The following is a 12,753-nucleotide window of genomic DNA, read 5'->3' as shown; positions in this document are numbered from 1 at the left end:
TCCCCAAACTTGGCCCTCCAGCTGTTTTGGGACTACAACTCCCATCATCCCTGACCACTGGTCCTGTTACCTAGGGATGATGGGATTTGTAGTCCCAAAACAGCTGGAGGGCCAAGTTTGGGGATTCCTGCATTAAAACATCGAATAAAATAATCCAAAATGAAACAAATTCAGCCTTCAGGGAAAATATTTCAGATCCTTCTCTAAGTGATGTTTTGCTTTCCCCATATTTATTTACCTACTTAATTTATATAGCTGCCCCATGTTGTTGTTTAGGTTTAGATTTACATTAAAAAAGGAAAAGGTAAAGGACCCCTGGATGGTTAAGTCCAGTCAAAGGCGACTATAGGGTTGTGGCACTCATCTCGCTTTCAGGCCGAGGGAGCCAGCGTTCGTCCACAGACAGCTTTCTGGATCATGTGGCCAGCATGACTAAACCACTTCTGGTGCAACAGAACACTGTGATGGAAACTAGAGCACATGGAAATACTGTTTACCTTCCCGCTGGAGTGGTACCTATTTATCTACTTGCACTGGTTTGCTTTCGAACTGCTAGGTTGGCAGAAGCTGGGACAGAGCAACAGGAGCTCAGCCCCTTGCAGGAATTCGAACCACCAATCTTCCAATCGGCTCAGTGGTTTCTACCACAGCGCCACTCGCATCCTTCATCACAAGATCACAGGGCAGTCGACAGTTGCTTTAGAACAGTAGCCAGCCAGGAATTTCACTAGCAGGAAGGCAAATTAGGAGACCATGAGGGCATGGCAACCTTTAGCCTGCTTTGCTCCATCCTGTCTCATAGGCTCTTCACTGGGACCTGGACAGGAAATCCTTGTGGGTTCATGAAGGGGGAGGGAGGCTTACTAGGCCCAAGGGCAAGATGTCCTCCGCTCTCCAAGATAATTCTCATCCTGTCAGTGCTACAGCTCTGAATTAGCTACTTGGGGAATTGCCATCTGGATGCACCCTGATAAATCAATCATGTTTCGAGCTGGGCTTTCAGAATGTTTATACTCTGTACAGACAGACACAAAATCTGGTGTTGATAAGTCTTTCCAGAGAAAGTTAAATAAAAGCTTAATCTCTTAAATAAACACTGCCGTCAGGACAGATAAAAAATTATGCATTAGTAAATATTACCATTTTTTTTTGAGCTGGCAGTAGATTAGACCGACTTGGCTAAAATCAACAGGTTCAAATTCTTAAGAAATCCGAACAGATATCACAACATCCATTTCTTACAAAATCTTCATGGTAGTATAGATACATAAACACACACACGTGTGACTAAATGTTGTACTACTATCAAGGCAGAGAAGACCCAAATATCTTAGTATTTTGTCAGCAATTCACAGATAAAGAGTTTTATTGCTTCTCTATCAAGGTCACAATTCTGTACAGCAGGGATGAGCAACCTGTAGCCTTCTTAGTGATGTCCGACTACAACTACCATCATCCCCGAACAGTGGCTAACACAGCAAGAATGGCCTATCAGGTATCCATCTACATCAGCCCTGATTGCATCAAGTGTTTATTAAGGCCCAGGTAGCATCTCAAATCCCACATCAGCTCAAGATGATTTACAATTGTGCAGGAAGTCTACTCGCACAGAGCAGATTCCTAGATACAGATGGTCAGGCACCCCAAGACTCCCCTTGCTCCATGCCTGCCAAACTGTAAGGTCCATCCCTTGTTGATACTTCCCAGTATGATCCCTCCACCAGTGGTGGATGCTGCCCATTGGAGTGGTGGGGCAGAAAACAGAAAGTCCACCCAATAGTGGAGCCAGAGCAGACGTCAGGCAGAGCTGGCTAATTCTAGTTTTGTCCCCATCCTTCTCCCTGCTGACTTATACACTGAAGCTGAGAGGACAGCTGACATGCTCAATTACCTCCTGAGTGGGTTTGCAAGTAAGATGGGAGACAGGTGAGGGCTGGTTGAGGGCAGGCTGAGGTTGGTAGAGAAGGATCCCCAATGGGCGTTTGTGGGCGTTTCTTAAAGCGTTGCCAACATAAGAGTTGTCTGACACCCAATCGTTTCCGCCTCTCACTGCGCGGGAGTCTCCTGCGCAGGGTGGGCGTGGGCAGTGGGGTGCTTGGGCTCTCCTCGCTAACTTCCAATGAAGAGTCCTGGAGCCCCTGCACCTCCCTGTCCCGTTGCTCTCCCTGATCCCTGGTGTTACACTCATTCTCTTCCCCTTCTTCCCGGCTGAGTCTCCCTCTAGCGCTTGGACCTTCCCCTGCAGAATCCGAGACCCTCTCCTTCTCCCGTGCCTCTGATGGCAGTTCCCTGACACAAACTATCATCAACACAAAATTCCCATGATTTTCCAAGTTAAGAAGTTGCAACCTTTTCTCTCACGCACAATTAACATAGAAATGAGCCCTAAACTTCCACTAGATTCCCAGAAGTGGCTTTAACACAGTGTTCAAAACTTGGACAGGAATGCTAGGTGCCACATGGTGCTTGGAACCTGGGTTCAGGGCATCAAAACAGAATATCCAGTCACATTTGTGCCCCACGGATCTCCCAGCTCGCACAACAGCCAAAGGGGCATGTCCTGATGTACATTTTGCTTTAGGAGGCTTAGTTTGGTCAGAATTGAGTACACGCTTCCAGAGTTAGCACTAAATGCTTTGTTTCTGGTAGCACCATAGCTGCTAGAGGACTGTGAAAAAATGTGTCCTGGGCTTTTAAGACTCATCTACCTATATACTATCTGAAACCCAAGGTCCATTGGTTGCCAGATGTGATTTTTTTAAAGCCCTCCTACCCCACTATATTGCCTTCTCCAGCCTTTTCCAACTTGGTGCTCTTCAGATGTCGCTGATGAAAGCTGTAGACACCAGTTTTCAGAAGGCTACCCTAACCTGATTGACAGTGAATGTATGAATACAGAAAGCTGCTTTATACAGAGTCAAACCATTGGTCCTTCTAGCTTAGTAATGTCTGCACTGGCAGAGGCTCTCCGGAATTTTAGGCTTGGGTCTCTCCCAGCCATAGCTGAGGATGCTGGGGATTGAATCTGGGATCACCGGCATCCTAGGTAGATGTTCTACCACTGGGCCATGGCCCTTCCCCCATGACTCTCCAAGTCCTGGGACAGAGGTCTTTCATATCACCTGCTCTCTTTAACTGGCAACATTGCTGGTGCTACTTCCATGCAAAGTCATTTGCCCTGCCACCAAAGGGCCAGTCATCTGTGTGACACAATTAAAGCCTCTCTGACCTTCGTTCATTCACAACCCTCAAGGCACAGAAGCAAATCAAAGGAAAAGCTTCTCAAGTTACATTGAGGAAATAATCGCACTCCACCTGAGCACTGCTAACCACCGGTTATCCTTGCAAGTCCTAACTAGCAATTTGTTTGGCTAAGGTTTTCTGGCTTTCCAGCTGACCTCTTTTTCCGACAGTGCCGTTGCCAAGGCATTTTGGACTTCAGCTACCATTCCAAGAGAATTTGGCATTTGTGAAGCTGAGCCACAGAGCTCTCGAGTTTCTCTGGCTTCCAGGCCGCACAGTTCTCAAAAGCGCAACAATCCAGGATGGTCTCTTTGATGGCAAAAAGAAGATGTCAACAAGCAAGAAGGTGGGGGTGGGGAGTTTGCAACAAAAACCTGTTTGAGTCCATCTGGCAATTCCTGAGTGTGTTTGGCCAAGTGGCTGGCTTGCAAAGTTGAGGAATTCAGCATGGGAAGAGGGCACAGTTTAAAACACAAAGAGAGAGAATGAGAGAGCTCACAATGGATGCCCAGTCGTGAAACTAGATGAAATAAAACCTTTGTGAAATGGATAGAGAGGGCAGAAATTTGCTAGGTTGAGAGATCCACTGCAGTCTTTTCAGGAGAAGGTCGTGAATAAGGATTGTGGGTGCAGGGAGAGGTTCAATTAAGTTTGTAGTTAAAGGACGTTTACCCTATTCACACATTCCAGGGTTGGAATACAGCCACCCGTCAAAATCCATACTTTGCCAAACAAGTAACGTGATGTTGTTGTTTACTCATTTAGTCATGTCCAACTCAACAACAACATCAAAAACTAATCGGACAGTTATGAAGAGAGTGCATGTCGGATCTCGTCTTCAGTTTTCCTTTTTCTGTGATCCGTCCCTTGGAGCTCTACGAGCCCCAAGCTGTTATTTGGCTCTGCTCAATGATCCACCCCTGCATCATGGTGTTCACCTTCTGGTGTCGAATATATCGGTCTTTATGCCTCTGTGCTTTTATGTTTGTACATACTTTATGGGCTAATAGCCGTAAATAAATAAATAAATAAATAAATACCATGTCCAACTCTTTGTGACCCCCATGGACCAGAGCACACCAGGCACTCCTGTCTTCCACTGCCTCCCACAGTTTGCTCAAACTCATGTTAGTAGCTTCAAGTAACACGTACAAAATTGCAAATACTAAAGTATGCATATATGAACATTCTATGTATCTATTTATAAAAACATATTTATAGACCATTGAAAGCACATATCAATTAACCACTGTGGCATTTTAAATCTGAAACAGAAGGTGACTGTTGAATCTCTGTTGGCAGAGCATTTCACAATATTGGGTTAATGCCACTAAAGGCTCAGTTTTTTATATATATCAAATGAACCTTACTAGCTTGGAAAGTGATCAACAATCCTCCTGCAGATTATCTTGGTGATCCCTGGCATATCCTGACCCAAAATTGTTCAGGGTTTTGTAAATCAATACAACAAGCTACTGAAGTATGAAAGGAATGTCAGAAACCAGGGCAGAAGTACTAGCATTATAACCAGGAAATCTAACACACTGAACCCCATGTGTGAATGCAGCCATAGTTAGAAGTAACATGGAAGCCAAGGCTTCCATCCCATAATGCCTGCCGTTTGCCATTAAGGCCACTCTGTTCCATCAGACTCTCTTCCTATTTGCCAGTACTTTGAAACCAGTGTTAGAAATTCAGATACTGTATATATCAGCTAATCGCAACATGGCACCTTAAACCTGGGTTATGGTCGCTGCAATGGAATGTCTAGGCACCCTTTTCTAACAATGAAATTTATTGTTATTCATTTCTATTATTACTTTATATTTTACAGAAAAAATATCAAAGCTGTTTACAACAAATTAAAACATCTAATAAAACAATCCAGAATCAAACAAATTCAAAGGAATTCAAAGGAAAATATTTCACATCCTTGACATGTGGCTTTCCCATATTTATCTACTAAATTTATAGAGTTGGCCAAAAGCAGAAGAACTCTTAGAAGCCCGTATGGTATAATGGATGGAGTGCCAGAATAGGACCTGGGAGATCAGGGTTCAAATCCCCCCTCAGTCATGAAGTTCACTGGATGACCCTGGAGTCAGTCACAGCCTCTTAACCTCCCTGACAGGGTCATTGTAGGGGTCAGCTGAGGCGGGGGTGTACCATACACTTCTTGGAGAAAAAGGTGGAATAGAAAAGCAATAAATAAGCTCTTCTGCTTGCCTGCTTAAGAAAGCTGGAGGAGTCAGCAAAATGAAGTTGTCAGTCGTCAACCTGGCATCCAGAGATCTCTACGTGGTCCCAACTGGATTCATGCATAATGCACCTGGCGCCTGGCTAATTTCTAACACTGTTTGAAACCATAGCCAAAAGAGTTAGACTGTTCCCACAAGTTTGGACTGAGCCCAAGTAAGAGCTGGATCAAACCAAAAGTCTGTCTAGCCCAGCATCAAATAGCGGTGAGACAGAGGTTTCTAGCAGGCCCACAGTAGAACATGATGGCAACAATCCTCTTCTCCTATAGTCACCCCCTCCAGCAAGAAGTATTCAAACACATCCACACCCTACAAGATCCCCCCACTTCAGCACAATGCTCTCTGTCTTTCAGCTGGAATATGCATCTTGCTAACAGATGGCTGATGTACCAGGGCAGAAGGATTCATAAAGTTTACATGAACCTCCTGTAAACATAAGCCGAACATTTAGAAAACCCTAGCACAACCAAAACACACTCTCAATCAAAGGGAAACTGCACTCCAGCGCACAGACCGAAAACTTCACCCAGTTGAGAGCAGAGCTGTCAGTTTAAGAGACTGCTCTCCAGTTATTTATTTAAAATGCATGAGCTTTGCACTTTAACTGTCTGAAACATCGAAGGGTGTTTATTTCAGCTTCGGAGACACTGCACTTGAACTCAATTACGCCAAAGAAAAGTGACACCACATGATTTGGATCAAAACCTTGAAGGATGCCCCAAGTGTCAAATTTCCATGCAAAGTCTCTGGTTCAGACTAGAGGAACAAGCTACATTTTACATATTGAATTGCAGGCCCCTGATGACAGACTTCCCAGTTGGCACCATAGCCGCTAAATGTACTGAGGATAATGTTATCTACGTATTACTATTACAATATACTATATATAATATTATTACGAGGTGACCCTTAATCCAGAAGAATAACAGCTTCAGCAAATCATGTTAACAACAATATAACTAGGCAAGCTGTATAAAAGGCTGCAGACAATGTACAGAGATTATACACTGCAGGTGGGGATAAAAGGAAGAACTTTCCTTAAAAACAAAACCAGTGAACACACCAATCTCAGGCACTTGGCAGAAGACCTCTCTAGCTTCTCACATGCATCTGGTTGGCCACTGTGAAGAAAAGGTTGGGTTTGTTTTTAACTTAGGAAGGAGGGACAACTTTGTAAGCAAAACCCCACACCTGATGAAATTCTAAAGACATTCTGAAGTTTAGGCTGAACAAGGGTAAGAAAACTTGCAGGTATTGGAAGGTACGTTTCAGCACAGCACAGAGACCCTTCTGCAATGTTGGAGAGATACTGCCAGTGAGTAGAGCTGGGCAACATCTGGTTTTCAACATCACGATGTACTACCAGCTAAACATCACAATACATCAAAGTATCACACTGTCTGAAATAAGGATGGAACTATATAGAGGCAAACACAGTCAGCAACCACCAGGAATGGCTAACCCATGGCTCCCCAGATGTTGTTGGACAACTCTGATCAGCCCTAGTCAGCTTGGCCACTGGCCAGGGATGATGGGAGGTGATTTATGTTGACAATTTATATACCACTTAATTACGATGGTATTTAAGCGGCATACAAGAAACTCGGTACGATGCAAACAAAAACCAGCTAAAATTGTAAGATCAGACTTCAGTTAAAATGTCTGCTGGGATAATGATTTTGAAAAGGCATTCAGTAGGTGCTAGCAGTTCACCTGGAAGGAGTTTCATAAAACTGGACGTACAATACTGAATGCAGCACAGCTCCTGGTGGAAATGAGCCATGGAGGACCACTAACAGTGACTCCCTCAAAGACGAAGCAGGGATATAAGCTTGTTCCCAAAGTATCCTGCAGCTAAGTTGCTAAGGGCCCTATAAATTAATATGAGAACCTTGAAGCTGGCCGGAAAGCATAGGGATAGCCAGTTTAAGCTTTTGAGCACTGTACGTATGTGATAGATTAGGTATGTTTCAGTCCAACAACACCTGAAGGTTAGCCACCACTCCTGGCGTAGGCAGTTCTGAGTCAGACGGACCATTGCATTTCTTATGTTACTATGAACTAAAGCAGAAAGAGACGCATACTTAAGCCATCAGTCAAGAAAAGACGAAGAACAAAGACTTGTACTCTCATTAAACACCCATAGCAAATGTGATCTCTCCTGTGGCTGTTTTACTTACCTCTGGACATAAAAGCTAACTCAAAGAGGCCTTGAATTTCAAACACAAACTGCAAGCTTCTCCGTGCAATATGTAGACAGGGGATAGGAGAAGAGAGAGAAAGAGAGCTAAAAACTGCAAGACAAATATCTACCCCATTCCAAGCCCCTACACCTACCTGGAAGCAATTACCCATGGAAGGCAAGAAGAAGCACATCTCTCCTCTCCCAGGGTTTGCTTCCTGACAGCTGGAATTCTAATCCTTTACAACAAAACTGCTCCCTTATGCTTTGAAAAAAAGGGGGGAGCCACTCTCTCTCCTCTTAATCTCGCTTGGTAGTAAAAATGGAGTCAGCCTGGCTTTGAAGCACCTGGATTTTCATGGATTCTTTCCTGGTCATTCATGTACCCAACAGGAATTAGCTAATGGCACAAAGATGGAAATTCTGGGGGCCGAGAAGAAAAGTCGCCATTTCGATGGAAATCAGGAGCAAAATCGTAATCTGCCATTGGCAAAGAAAGAAAGAAAGAAAGAAAGAAAGAAAGAAAGAAAGAAAGAAAGAAAGAAAGAAGCTTATTTGTGTACAGCTTCCCAAGCAAAAGGCAAAGAAAGACCTCGTGTTGACTTTAGGCTGACACAAAGGAATCCTTAATCCTTTCATGGGAACGAAATCACCCCAGCACAAACCCCAAAAGCCCCGGGAGAAGCAAGTCTCCCCTGTCAATGTGAGGTTCATTCACAAACAAAGAGATGGCATGAATCAAACTAAGTAAGTAAACAAAATAAGAAGCTGAGGTGGGGTGGGGGAGAGAATAAGGAGAAAGGGGGAAGAAAGGAGAAAGGGGGAAATGTGCCCCGCCTTTATCCATCACTGCCTGTTCTTCGTCTGAAGGAGAGCAGCGCCTTCTCCCTGGTCACTGTCTCTTCCTCCGAAATGTGGCTTCCATTTCTGTTTGACTCCTTTCTCAAGATCAGGCATCCTTGCATTCCACACACTCAAAAGAAGGCATTAGCAAAATAGAGATGCACTCACCATGTTTACTGGGGGGGGGCATAGAGTGGGGAGATTTGACCTGTTTGAACAAATACAGTCTTCCCACCCACCCCACTTGCCATCCGCGATTTTGACCTCTTCTCAATGTAAGAAGAAGCTCATTTGTGTATGCCAAGACAAATAAATCTATTTAGCTCCCCCCCTCTATCTCCCCCATCCCTCTAAAAAGGGGTAGGGAGGGGGAAATCCCTTAGTTCAGAACTTCAAAGGGATGCTAATACATGAAACAGGACCAGTGCTCCATTATGCAATTAAAAATAGATATAATTCAATATACATCAAAGTCATTTCAGAAGGAGCAGCGTAATTGCCAAGAGGATCACAGACCTAATGAGTGGGCTTGAGCATTAAGCCTTGCATCTATTCCTAAGGCTAGAGAGAGAGACTGGCCAGGGAGGGGGAGGCGGGAGTGCACACAGAATAATCCATCGCAAAACACAAGCTACACATTAAAAATAAGCCAGTAAGCAGTATGAATCACGTACGAGAACAAAAAATAAAATAAAATAAATCCATCACAACGTAGTCACTCTTTAAAAATATGCCAGTAAGAAATATGGATCACATATAATAGCGCCAGAAGACCAGTATCTAAATAGTAGAAAGTGACGGTGTTAAAATAAAAAAAGCTTTTCCCCTTTGCATACTCCTAACAATGAACTGATCTGTTTGCTAACCCACATTTGTTTTAGCCAGGAAGCAAGACCCGTCCATTCCACTGGAGTTTTACAGAGGTATGCATAGGGTTGCGATTGGATACTTGAGAGGGATAATGACTTAAATCAAGAAATAATTAGATTTCCGTGTCAATGAAGCATTCATCTTGCCACCCCCACCCCTTGAAAGGTAAACTCAAAGGAACTTAAGAAAACAAGAGAAGGAACAACTGTATGTAAAATGTGTATAGGAAAGAAGATCCAACTCAACTTGACCCCGCTAAAACATAAGGAGAAAATTAAGACCCAAAGGCCTGTGTAAATAAAAGTGTTGTTGCCTGGTGTCTAAAAACAGGTAGCAATGGCGCCAGGTGTGTCTTGCCGGGGAGAGAAATCCAAAAACAGGGAGCCCCCATGGAGAAGGTGTCACCTCCCCACACACCTCTCTTGGAGAGGGAATATTTAGAAAGATCTCAGCCAAGCATCCATCCATGGTTCTCAAGCTATACTGGAAACCAAAAGCCCTTTTCGTTTCTGTTCTGACCAAGCTTCCCCAACCCAGTCATCATGACCATCAGCAGTGCCAACCTACTCTTGTAGGTTCCATGCACCTAGCACATTCCTGCATTCCTACACCATTCTTGGAGGTAGGGGATATTTCAAGTCCAAACTGGAGATGCCAGAGCTTGAACCATCCATGCACGGGGGGTATTGTTCTTATTTGTTATTATGTTTTGTATTTTGGGGGTTTTATATCATAAACCGCCCTCTGTGATCTTTGGATGAAGTGCAATATAGAAATTTAATAAATAATACTGATGGGGCCAGGCTGATGCTCTACCACGGAGCTTTGCCTCTTTCCCCAATCAGGAGCATCTGCGAGAACATTAGGGCTAATAAGCTGAGCTAAATTTTGCAGACCCCTCTCCCATCTCCAAGTACCTATGACTGAATACAGGGTTTGGCCTTTTGACTTTGGGGGGGGGCATGTGAAAGTGGGAGGGAGCGAAAGGAACCGTAGTGTTGAAATGGCTGACATATGATCCATGAGATAAGAGCAGCTGCAATTAAGACCATGTGCTCTGTTGCACAGAAATATTTACATATCACCTCAGAAGCAAGTGGTGTGTGTGTTGAAAAAGCCCAAATAGCTCATGGTCACAAATTACAGAATGAGATATATATATGTGTTATGGTTTTCAAGGTCTGTGATAGCTGAAGGGTTATAATTACATTTTTCAACACTCACACACACACCAATAACCCAAAGTACATTTTTGTACCATTTTGCAAAGAAACGACATGTTGCTTAAAATTTATGGACAAAGTCCTTCAACACAAGGGCAATGAAAGCCCAGGGTTTTCTTCAAGCAGATCTTGCAACTGCGCAAATTCCCCATCAGACACCCTAATAGTAGTAATAATAATAATAATGATGATGATGATGATGTCGAATGAGCACAACACATGCATTGCTCCTTGTTTACATCCTGTATCGGTGGCAGTTTCTCTGTAGGAGTGACTAGTTCTTATCTACCATACAACGATCATTCATTTATGCTTCTGCCCTAGTTCAGTAACTAACAGGTTCAAAACCAAGAGCAGTTTAGGGGTATCTGAGAGGATGATATGATGAAGCATGACCTGCCCAAAGTTAAAGGTGAAGAAGAGGAACTTCTGGCCAAAAAGAAGAAGGTGTTTCCGCATGGCTTCGGCAGTTTTAAGTATATAAACTAAGCTTATTCTGCCCTTAAATAAATTGTGCATTCGCTGTTCCTGGCATTGCCTGTATAGGCATCTCAAGGTATGAATCCGCTTTCTACTGAGACAGGTCAGTGGTTCACCTAGAGTAGAATATGGGCATCTTGTCTACTTCAACTGCCCACAGCTCTCCTGTGTTTTGTTTTATGTGGCCCTTTCCATCACCTGATCCTTTTAAACTGGAGCTACCAGAGATCAAGCAAAGCATTCCACCATTAAGATGCAGCCCCAACTCTACAAAGGCTGCCAGGCTTTTCCAGTATACAATACTCTGCGAAAGAATGCCCTCTCTATGCTACTTCGTTTGCTCAACAAAATCCACGAGAGATGAGAAATCCAGAGGTTAAAAGGAGTCTCACCACATGAATTAACCAATTTACTAGCCTTCAGACTATCATAATCAAAAATCAGAACACTGCATGCAAAATTCTGACCCCACAAAGCACCACTGCAATGCTTGCTATGATCTCCATTATAAACACAAACATTTGGAAGGAATTAATGGAATTTGTTAAACCTATGTTTCTGTCTGCCTCTTATTGACTGATCCCACCAGACAAAGATGCAGGTAACAACTGCTGCCACGCACATTCCAGGTATCATGTAACAGTAACTGCCTGCCCTACAAACTGGCTATTCATAATTCTGTATCCATCACACAAGCCAATCAAGAGGCAAAGCATATTTAAACATTCCCTAAATTGACACGTTATTGAAATGAGCTCAAAACTGAAGCCTTTTGAATGCTGTTTTTGAATATATTATGAATTCATGCCTGGCCATCCAGATATAATTTATGAAAGGTTTTAAGCACATCATACATTAAAAGCACTATGATACCCACTTTAACAGTCACAGCTGGGAACTGTAGTTTCTTAAGGGTGCTGAGTTTCTAGGAGACCACCTATTTCTCTCACAGAACTACAATTTCCAGAGTGGTTTAACAATCCCTCTTCCCAGGGAACTCTGGGAATCGCAACTCTATGAGGGGGATAAAAAGGTAAAGGGACCCCTGACCATTAGGCCCAGTCATGGCCGACTCTGGGGTTGCGGCGCTCATCTCGCTTTATTGGCCGAGGGAGCCGGCGTACAGCTTCTGGGTCATTTGGCCAGCATGACTAAACCGCTTCTGGCGAACCAGAGCAGTGCACGGAAACGCCATTTACCTTCCCGCCAGAGCGGTACCTATTTATCTACTTGTACTTTGACGTGCTTTTGAACTGCTAGGTTGGCAGGAGCAGGGACCAAGCAATGGGAGCTCACCCCATCACGGGGATTCGAACCGCCAACCTTCTGATCAGCAAGTCCTAGGCTCTGTGGTTCAACCCACAGCGCCACCTGCGTCCCTAAGAGGGGGATAGGGGCCTCCTAATAATGTTACAGCTTCCATGATGCCTTTTTTGGGGGGGAGCCATGACTGTTATAGTGGCACCATCATGTTTAAAATATATGTGTGGTGCTGGTGTGTTGTGTAGATTTCTAACGTTTTTTTAAAAAAATACTTTTTCGGCAGAATAGCTCAAAAATACCAAACAGCTGGGAGAGTCTTAGGAAATACTGGAGATTCTGAGCACAAAACCTTTGGTTTAATTTGTGACTGCACATACAAAGATGTGATGCA

General features: G+C 43.8%; 2 protein-coding genes across 7 annotated transcripts in view; both read right to left on the bottom strand.

The window, feature by feature from the left end:
• Window positions 1–12,753, bottom strand: part of GTF2IRD1 (GTF2I repeat domain containing 1) — a 1,520,245-nt gene that overhangs the window by 379,205 nt on the left and 1,128,287 nt on the right. The gene's annotated exons all lie outside the window — the stretch shown is intronic.
• AUTS2 (activator of transcription and developmental regulator AUTS2) overlaps window positions 1–12,753 on the bottom strand; it is a 658,278-nt gene that overhangs the window by 48,346 nt on the left and 597,179 nt on the right. The gene's annotated exons all lie outside the window — the stretch shown is intronic.

Source organism: Podarcis liolepis (genome assembly GCF_965112155.1).
Source record: "Podarcis liolepis genome assembly, chromosome: 16".
NCBI classification, from domain to species: domain Eukaryota; kingdom Metazoa; phylum Chordata; class Lepidosauria; order Squamata; family Lacertidae; genus Podarcis; species Podarcis liolepis.
This window is presented reverse-complemented; position numbering and strand designations above follow the sequence as displayed.